Source organism: Myotis davidii, unplaced genomic scaffold (assembly GCF_000327345.1).
Source record: "Myotis davidii unplaced genomic scaffold, ASM32734v1 scaffold281, whole genome shotgun sequence".
In the NCBI taxonomy this organism is placed as follows: Eukaryota; Metazoa; Chordata; class Mammalia; order Chiroptera; family Vespertilionidae; genus Myotis; species Myotis davidii.
This window is the reverse complement of record NW_006293784.1, coordinates 7,880,887-7,891,303: the sequence shown is the minus strand read 5'-3', so window position 1 is coordinate 7,891,303 and position 10,417 is coordinate 7,880,887. Positions and strand designations below refer to the sequence as shown.

The 10,417-nt window shown below is 40.1% G+C and overlaps 1 pseudogene; it reads left to right on the top strand.

Moving 5' to 3' along the window:
- The first annotated feature begins 1,782 nt into the window (after positions 1–1,782).
- On the top strand, positions 1,783–2,374 carry LOC102757540 (annotated as a pseudogene).
- Positions 2,375–10,417: the final 8,043 nt, after the last annotated feature.

Below are 10,417 nucleotides of genomic sequence, written 5' to 3'. Positions count from 1 at the left end.
TTTTGCCATGTAGTGATTCAGTAGATTGGCCAAGTTTCTCTCTCTGAATGTGAATGTGTCTACCCAGACAATTCAAGACAGTATAAATTAGTAGAACTTATGGGTGCTTGTGTTTTCCAAACCCATTGAAAAGAACCTAATTTAAGGATCTGTGATTTAATGAACCTTTCAAAGCTGAAAACGTATCCCACGGAGATTTAAAACAGAATATAGATTTAAAATAGAAAAAAGAATAAAACAAAGCTAGTTTTGTGTTTCCTGGACACAGAAAGGTGCTAGAATTATTTACTGCTTTCTGGGCTTTGCATTATGACCAAATTGATATTTTCCAGGTTTTTCATTAACTTAAAATGTCCTGAGGTAAACACATCATTTGCCATGATTAAATCCAAGGCATTTCCACAGCTTCCTTCTGAGCAGCAAAAAAATTAGGCCAAGAGGTAAGAGTTCTGGTCAACCCCTTTGTGAAAGCTGCACTAGAGAAAAATACACAGGTTTGTACCTAGCAGCCACAGCAAGCAGAGGCCCGACAAGCAGAACCACGTGGTAAATCTTTTGGTCCAGAACTTTCTCACCTCCAAATCCAGAATTCATTCCACCTTGTCTTTAAAATCCCCATAGATTCCCCAAATTGTAAAAGAACATAGAATTGACCATCACAGTTACTGCATCAGCCCACCAGGAAAGGGTAGAAACACCTCTCTGGGTGGTTCTAGGTAGATCCAAGTTAATAGATATACAATTCTCAGAATTCACTTGAACTTCAAATTTTCTTCCCAACCTGAAATAGACTAATTAAATTCATTTCTGTTAGTAGCTAGTCTTTTAAAACAGATGGAAATTTTAAAATGAATAGAAAAGCCAATTCAGTATAACTTTTTCTTCCCCCTCCCTACATTCCACCCCTCAGACTTAGAGACAGGGACATCTCCAGGATGGCCCAGTTGGTCACCCAGCAGAGCCCTAAGTAAATTGTTAGTAGGAGGGAGTGAAGAACACACAACAGGAAAGCCCAGAACAATTTTTTTTAAATCCTTTTTCTGGATCCTAGTACCTGATTTAGCTTGCTGCTAAATTTTGAATGCTCACATCTGAACCCTTCCAAGATTGAGTCACAAGCAGAGGTATTCACTTATCTTAGAACTTATCTGAGAACCACATCCCCTATTTGCTTAACGTGTATTCACATCCCCACCCCTTCCGTTCACTCAAGATGAGGTGGACCTTCACAATGCTTGTCCAGATGGGACATTGCTCTGACATTCCAAGAGATTGGTGTATAGTGTCTGGTTCAAGTTCACTAACATTATCTGGTTCATATATAGATACAACTTCTTAAAATACCAATGAATAAAAAAGAACAGGCAATTTAAAGATGGCGTCCTCCCAACTGAAAGGGCTGAGAAAAGTGAATTTTGTAACCAGAAATCAAAACCGGGGGAGAACAGAGATGAACAGAACTCCTCACTGTTCCTGATGATTGGCAGGAACCAGCTATTTCCAAAGAGGACAATCCCAGAGGACTCTTAAAGGAGGGCAGTTTTGCAACTTCGTTCCCAAATTATAGAGAGGCTTACTTGAAAGATTGCTGGCCAGCGGTACAGAAAGCCTTGAATAAACACCACGTGAATATACCCCTGGACCTGATGGAAGGCAGAATGACTGTTTGGAAAACTAAGAAGATTCTCAGCCAGATACCATCATTAGGGTCAGAGACCTGATAGCACCATTAGCAAGTAGTGTTTCATTTGAACATTGGAAACTTTAATAAACTGTTACATCATGGTCCAGGAAAACACGGTTTCCGCCATTTGGACCTTTGAGTGGTTAAAAGAGACCTTACTGATTAAACAAGAGTTGGCAAAAAGATTCTGAATTGTCATCACGAAGTTGGGAACAATTTTTGCCACAGGTCACACACAAAAATATGAATAAATGCAAGGAAGCAAAGAAAAAAATCTGTTAGGTAAGAGTATACACCATGCCCACCACCACAGCCGGAACGTCAGATTGATAAAGAAGTGCCTAGTGGTGAATACTTTCTGAAGGCAAGTCAAAAAACGTGCCAGACAATGAAAGCAATAAAGGCTAGACAAGTGGATACGCTCAGTAAGAGGCAAGAGAAAAAGAAAGCGATATTCCACCTACAGAAAAGCCAGCTGTAAAACCTGAGAGAGCTTCTACTAAAACTAAAATTGATGCAGCTGCCATCAAGGAAAAGATGAAGAAAGCAATGCATAAACAACTGGGAGCTCTTGCAGCTAAAGAAGTTAAGCATAAAATGGAAGCAGATAAAAAGAAAAGGAGGAAAAATGTAATATGCGTTAAAAACAACAATCCTGAACTAGAACTTATTAAGCTATCTCTTTTGTAAAGAATTTTGAGATAGACACTGGCTGGGCACATACAAGATTCAACCAATGTATGCATAAATAAGTGGAACAGCAAATCAATGTTTCTCTCTCTCTCTCTCAAATAAATAAGTTTGCGATATTAGGGCATTAGTTAATATAAGAAGTAATACTCTGATTAATTTTTTTCTGAGTTTGTTTTGTTCTTTATAATAGTGTTTATGTAAACAGCTATTTTTAATAAATATAAATTATTATATTCTTTAAAAATAAATAACATCAGTACAGGATACAATAGAAGGAGGAATATATTTCGGGGAAAGTGGGTGTTCTGAAGATCATTTCATCTTCTAATATACCTCACAGGATCACCCACTGTACAAATGGGCAGCGCTAATTGTCAAATAGTTCTTAAAATTGAGCTGAAATTACCTTCCTTCTGATTTTCAACTTCTGTCCATAATTCTATTCTCTGGAACAAATCATAGTAACATTCATACTTGGAGATATTTTTCTAGGAAGGTTTAATTCCTTGCATGGCAACTGTAGCTGCTCCTTTCAAAGTAAAATTGAAATTTTATATTAAAGCATTTGGCAAATCATCAATCAATTAATCAAAAACCTTGAGTACCTACCGAACGCCAGGTACTGCACTCAACATTGGGAATAATCAGTATTAATTAATCAATTTATTCCTAAGGAGTTGTTTTCCACTGTGCTGTGGTAGAGCCAGGGCCCACACCAAGTCCAATTCCAAAGTGTAAGCTCCTTGAACTTTGTGGCTCCTTACCTGCAGAGAAATCAATATAAGAGCATTGGTTCTTATCTTGGCATTTGATACTGTCTGTGAATGGCTGATGCGCTGATGGCTGATGCTCTATATTTTACATAGAGATCAACCAAAGAATATAATTACTTTTTCTAGCTTTAGAACAATCCTAAGTCATTGAATTGCAATATAATTGTGTATAGTTTGCAATGCCATAAATCTTTTTATTGGGTATTTCCAAATTGGCAAGTTACCAAACTGCTATAGCATGATAATTAATGATCAAAAATTTTAGAGAACATGCCATAGAAGAGAACCTTGGGGAGAGAAAATTCATTTGGTCCTCTCTTTCAGGATGTTTTAAAACTATCAAAATTGCCGAAACCGGTTTGGCTCAGTGGATAGAGCGTCAGCCTGTGAACTGAAAGGTCCCAGGTTCGATTCCGGTCAAGGGCATGTACCTGGGTTGCGGGCACATCCCCAGTGGGGGATGTGCAGGAGGCAGCTGATCGATGTCTCTCTCTCATCGATGTTTCTAGCTCTCTGTCTCTCTCCCTTCCTCTCTGTAGAAAAAATCAATAAAATATATTTAAAAAATAAATTAATTAATTAAATTAAACTATGAAAATCAATGAGTGGGAAGAGGGGTGAAAGTAAATTTGAGAGGGAAGCATGTTTCCTCTGCAACCCAATTGTTGGTGGCAGAACTCTCTCAGCCGTAAAATTGCAGCTCAGAGAACCCTGATGGGCCTCATCGGGGTCATTCAATTGAACTCTGACCAGGATTCTGCTTGACCTCCTAGTCCTCAGCTAACTGACCACCTCTCAGCAAGAGATGGCTTCAGTCATGTTCCTCGGCCACCCATTTTCCCATCAGAGCCATTTCTGCCACAGTCTGAAAACACCCACAGTGCTGGTGTTCGAGACCCTCCTCAGATTTCTCCAGTGATGGGAGACAGACCCACTCCGGTTGTAGGCAGGCCCTTGAATTTTCACATAAAAGAATAGATGACAGAGAAATGTGGTTTTCCTCAGTGTGCCACGCCATCTGTGACATTTGCCATGCGGACCACACATTCCTCTTGGAGGGCAAGGTTGCTCCCCATTGTTCTGACTCGAAAATTATTTCCGATGTGGGTGCCTGCAGTTAACCTCGTGAATTGACTTTAATCGTGGGAGGTGTGGAGAAAAGCTCGGAGGTGCTCTTAACTGCATCCTCCGTAGCTAGCCCACAGCCAAGGTGCTTGCGTGTGTGTGTGTTTTCAACTTCTTCACAACAATAGAAAACCTGACTGGGTCCTTTGTGTTAGAATCTCTTTTAAAAGTTTAATATGAAATTAAAGGAAAAGAGTTCAACTTACAGCTCTTTGCATCCAACAGGCAGCACAGGCCACGTCACGATGTGGCGTGAGTGAAACCAAAACGGACTGCATATGAGTGTTAACTATGAGGCACAGCCCTGAATCCCTGTAAGGCCTGTCCTGGAGTGATCCTGAGAGCATGCTGTGAAAGTCTCGGCCAGCTTCACTGGCCTCTCACCCACCAGTGCCAGCACCCCAAAAATAATTGTTGCTCTAGGAGCCTTTTGGGCGAAACAGTCATTCTCAAGGGCTGTGCATTCTTACTGTCCTGACTCCGTCTTAGTTCGCTACCACAAAAGTCCCAATTCCTTTCTTGCCCACGGAACAGCTGTATCAGCTTGATATAGTGCAAAGGAAGTGATATTTGGTGACTGGTGGTAACAAAGAATGCCTTGGTGTGAACTTGGCATTGGAAGTGGAGGGCTCAGATGTTGATTCACTTCAAAATCCTCACTGCCATCTAGGACTCAAGCATAAAAAGGGAATGTGGAACAGTGAGAAAGCAGTTACTCAGTAATCATCCTTTATATCTGATTTACCAATCATTGCTTATACAATGTATTAACCAGCATGCCTTCAGTTGTGACAGAAACCAACTCAAGCTAAATAAAGCAAATAATAATGATAATAGTTGATTATGTAGGAACCAGGGTTTCTCACTGCCTCAGGGCAGAATTGCAGCTGGGCCTCAGGAATGAGGAAGTAGAATGCTCTGGTCCAGGAAACGCCAAAAAACTCTTCTTCCTTTTGTCTTTATTCCCTTCAACTGCAAAGCAGCTTTCTCTCTGATTCAGCAGCATGACAGAAAATATGTCCCCAACCAAACATTTTGAGTTTGTGTCTTCTCAACTTAAAAGGATAGTCAAATGAAACTGGGTTGTTTTTTTTTTGTTTTTTTTTTTGGTCTTAATTTCAAGGGTTTAAAGAGCCTCCTTGGTCAGGAATCATTTGTCAATCACCTGGCTAGGGAAGCTGGGTCATATGGCTCAAATATGTCTGGCAAGAGCTGAGCCATTGTAAACTGTGCAGATGGGAGTGGGCGAGGCATCAGAAGGAAGTTATTCCAAAAGTAAGAATTCAAGACCAACAACTCAATGACTACTAATACATATATTATTTACTTGATGTTCTGCCCTGCCCACTGAAGTTTTATTTACTATTATTATTATTATCATCATCACTACTAGAGGCCTGGTGCACAAATTCGTGCACAGGTGGGGTCAGCCGGCCTGCCCTGATCGGGGCCAATCAGGCTGGCCTGGGGGAGGAGCCAAGGGCGGTTGGCCAGCTGACTCCGTCCCCTGATCAAACTCCCAATCAAATTCCTGGTCAAGGGGACAATTTGCATATTAGCTTTTTATTTTATAGGATTATTATCATTTCACTGATGAGAAAATTGAATTGAAGAGATTATATAGATAGTAAACAGAAAGCTGAAAGTGGAATCAAGGTCTTCTCATTTCCTTCACTGACCCTTGTGAGATAGACAACTTTAAAAGAAACTTAAGAAAAAAAGGTACACAAGTGCTTATCCTCTACCTCCAGATGATTATAAATTTAAGTGGATATTCAAGGCAGACTCTTATGAAAGTAGTTTGATAACATTTTGAAATCAAGATATAGCACGTGAAGCAACATGTAAATATTTCAAACTATTGGAAACAATCCAACTTTGGATTTTTTTTTATTTTTATTTTTTGGAAGAAGCTTGGGAATGAGTGTGGGGAAGATATTTCAGACATAAGAAATGGAAAAAAGTCATACATTACCAGCAGTAATTCCCACATTAATTTGACTCACTCATCACCTCATATTTGCAGGAAGGCAAGATTTATATTTTCAAAGAAATAGAGGAGCATGAAAATAGAATTACAGAGAGCCCAGAGTTCAGATTTCCAAGCATTTGCAGAGCCCCATGTCCAGCCTCTCATTCTCTTCCTCAAACATAGCCAATTTCTTAGAATCTGTTTTCTGAGGCAGTCACCACAAAAAGTGCTATTTTAATCTCTAGTTCAATAGGATTGAAGCAGAAATCCTCAGATCATCCTCTGAATAGGATTGCATTTGTTTTCACATCACTGCTCTTAAAACAAAGAATGACTTCTAAGAATTAGTCCTTCATGATTTTTTTTGATACGTTTCCAATGTCATTTATAGACCTAGCCTTCAGCAATGAACTTTAGAAATGACATGCAGATCCGAACAAGATAAAGTGCCCAGTTACAACAGAGCTCAGCTGAACAACCAGTAGTTTGGCCTGTTATCTCATTGCATGTTGTGGTCTATAATACAAACCAAAGCCCTTAAGATGGGAAGTCAGGGACTCCGGCTCCAGATTCAGACTTTCCACAAGCTCATCTAAGTGACTGAATAAAGCCCTTTAACCTTTGGAGCCGTTTGGCTTCTTTGCTCAGTTATCAGCAAATATCTTTTGAGTTCCACCTATATGCCAGGCTCTGCTCTAGGCTCAGGAGATACGGCAGAAACCAAACAAAAAGTTCCTCATCTACATGGAGCTTATAGTCTATTGGTCAGAGACAGAAAGTAAATATTTAAGAAGTAAAGTTTATAAAAATATTAGAAGAGTACTATGCAACTAGTTAGCAAAAAAATGGAAATGAGGAGTGGAAGAGAGTGGTTATAATTTAAAATAACATGATAAGAGTCAGCCTCAACGACTGACATTTGAAGGGGTTGAGGGATGCAGCCATGCAAACATCCAGGGGAAGGGCATTCAGACAGAGAAAGGGCAAATAGGAATGTCCTGGGGTTGGAGCCTGCCTGGCATGGTTGAAAACAGCAGAGAGGCTGCTGGACAGAGGGGGAGAAGAAGGGTGTCAGGAAATGTGTTTGGAGGCAAAAGGGAGCAGATGGCACAGAACCTTGTCAGGACTTTAGCTTGACTTTGAGTGAGATGAAGTCCATTGAAGTGGTTAGAACAGTGTGATATGATCTAAAGCCACAGTTGAACAGGAGCACTCTGGCTGATATATCAGGATTAAACTTCAAGGTAGCAGGAGTAGAGATAGGAAGATGAGTTATGGGTAGGATGACTATACCCCTGTTTGCCAAGAACAAATCTGGGCAATGTGTCTTAATACACTTATGAATGCCCCTCTCCTTGAAGTCTTCAAAGTGTCTTAGTTCAGAGATAAGTTATGTTATCACCCTAAGAGACCATACTATTGCAATCATGCAGCTGAGCGATAAAGATGCTATGAGACAGGCTAACAGCAATGAAGGAGAAATTATCTGATTTAAAGTATGTTTAAGGTGAAGTCCACAAGATTTCTGGTGGCTTGGATGTGGATCGTCAGAGAAAGAGTGGAGATGAGGACACTGAGGATCAAACAACTAGAAGGACAGAGTTACCATTAAATAAAGCAGAGCAGCTTTGCAGGCATCTCCTTTGGGCTGTGTTCATTTTGAGCTATCTATTAGATACCCAAGACAGCTTTCAATTAGGCAGTGGGAAATCTGTTTGGCGTTCAGGACAGAGGTCTGGGCTGGAGATATAAATTTGGGAGTCAATAGGATATAAATGGAACTGAAAGCCATACCATTGTACAGAATCATCAGAGATGTGATTGTGTAAAGAAGAGAGGTTCAAGAACAGAGTGTGAGGAGCCCCAGTGGTAGAAGAAGGAGGACCCAGCAAAAGAGATTCAGAAGTGGCCAGGGGGGCAGGAAGAAAACCAGGCATTTTTTCATCTTTACAATGAATTAGTTACTCTACACCAGTGATTTTTTTTTTTTAACTATGACCAAGAGATATATCAAGGACGGCTATATTAAAATGTAGACTGCAAAGAGCAAATAGAGAGGGTGAATTTTAGTCTTCTCATCCCAACTTCAAACAGAGCTGGTCTGTGTTTTCTTGCTCCAAATAATGGGCTTTTGCATAATAGCTCATTTATTTAAAAAGTGGTGGGGGTAGGAGGTGATGATTCCTACTGCTTACAGAAATGAAAACCATTACCCCTGGATCATCTTTAAGGTCTGTGGACCCCTTTGGCTCTAAAGTTTATTTGATTCTGCCAATCCTAACAACAACAACAAAAAAGAGCTTTCTCCTAAAGCTAGATACCACAGTCATCTGATAGAAATTGGGGTATTTGAATTATTTCTCTTGTCTGAGCTTACCCGTTTGTTATAGGGATTAAGTCATATGAAAATAGGAAGAGAAAAATAACAACTGGTCTTGAGAAGTGGGAAGTCAGTTGAGTTTTAAATATAAAACCAGGAAATATTTTATTAAACAGCTAAGGTATTTACTGGCTTAGACTAGAGAATAAATCCCACTAACCTCAGCGCACTGCATTTATCTAAGAAAGCCACAGAAGCACATTCCAAGAAAGTTTCTTGCTGTACTACACTGGCAGAGCCAAAGTAACACCGGCTTTTGCCCACAGTATTATTAATCATAATAAATAATAGTCACTGTTTATCGAGCATTAAACATGTACCAGAAGCTGGGTTGAGTAGTTAAGAGTATTCATTCACTTAACCCTCACAACAATCTCAAGGAAGGTAGCCTCAAGTACTCAATGAATATCTGTTGAAAGAATATCATGAATAACACTAAGTACAGTTAACTTGTCCAAGGTTACCTAGCAGGATGAGTTGTTGATCTGGGATTCAATCCCAGGGCTCTCTCACCCCAGCACCAGTATTTGTAATCACAATAGTTTGATTAATTGACTGGATCTTAATAATGCATGGAGTGGATACTGCGGTATAACCACCCAAGTCCCGCTTTGTACCTCCAACTGCCAGGAGCGTAGGCTACTGGTGGCTCACAGCTGAGTGTCTCCTTGGGCAGTCCCCTCTGCCAATCTATACCAGTGATTTGCTGTTCATCATATTATTCTCAAATCTTGCCTATTTGAAATATTATACAATAAAACAGGCATTAAATGAAGAAAAAATATTCACTATAGTTGAGAACTCAGGATAAGCTTCTTGGTATTATTTTAAATTGATCTTGAGGGAACACAATGGTTTGATAGGAGAGACAGAATATATGTCAAAGAAACATTAAAAAATTAAAGAACTGGCTAAGGAGTTTTTGCTAAATTTTCTCAGCAAATGAGACTTCTTTAAGGCCCTTGAGCAGGGGAGTGATATGAGGGCTCCTGTCCTCTGGGAAGATGAGCCTGGCCACAGGGAGGAAGCTGGTTGGAGCAAAATGAGGCAATGAGTTGGACAGGTCCTGCTAGTGAGCAGGAGGCAGCAGCAAACGAGAGATTTTGCACAGTGATAGTCTGCCTCACATTCAGAATTCATTCATTCATTTTGAATAAAGTAAATGAAGGCAGAGGGGAGAGCAAAAAGTCAAACCTGGTTCTGAATACAGCTGGCTGGATAATTACAGAAGCTGGTGTGGTTGGCCGAAGAAGAGATCTCAAAAATAAGAGCTGGTTGTAGGAGATTCTGGTTTTCAGTCGGGTTTCCACTGTTGCCTTTGAGGTGCTGATAGAACCTTCCAGGAGAAAAAACAAGATGGCCGTTAAAAGTGGGAGTAGGGATTAGAGAGGTTAGAAAGGTGGTTTGGACAGTCAACTGCAGAGAGGTGATAGGTGAAGATATAAAAATGTTGTTAAGAGAGCAAAGAAGCCGAAACCAGTTTGGCTCAGTGGATAGAGCGTCGGCCTGCGGACTGAAGGGTCCCAGGTTCGATTCCGGTCAAGGGCATGTATCTGGGTTGCGGGCACATCCCCAGTGGGAGGTGTGCAGGAGACAGCTGATCGATGTTTCTCTCATCAATGTTTCTAACTCTCCATCCCTTTCCCTTCCTCTCTGTAAAAAATCAATAAAACATATTTTTAAAATTCCTTTTGTTGAGACAGTGTAGGATATCTGATCAATCAGCTAAATTTTCTCCAGGTACAAATAAAAAAATAATCATTCACTCAATCATTTATTCATGTATTCAT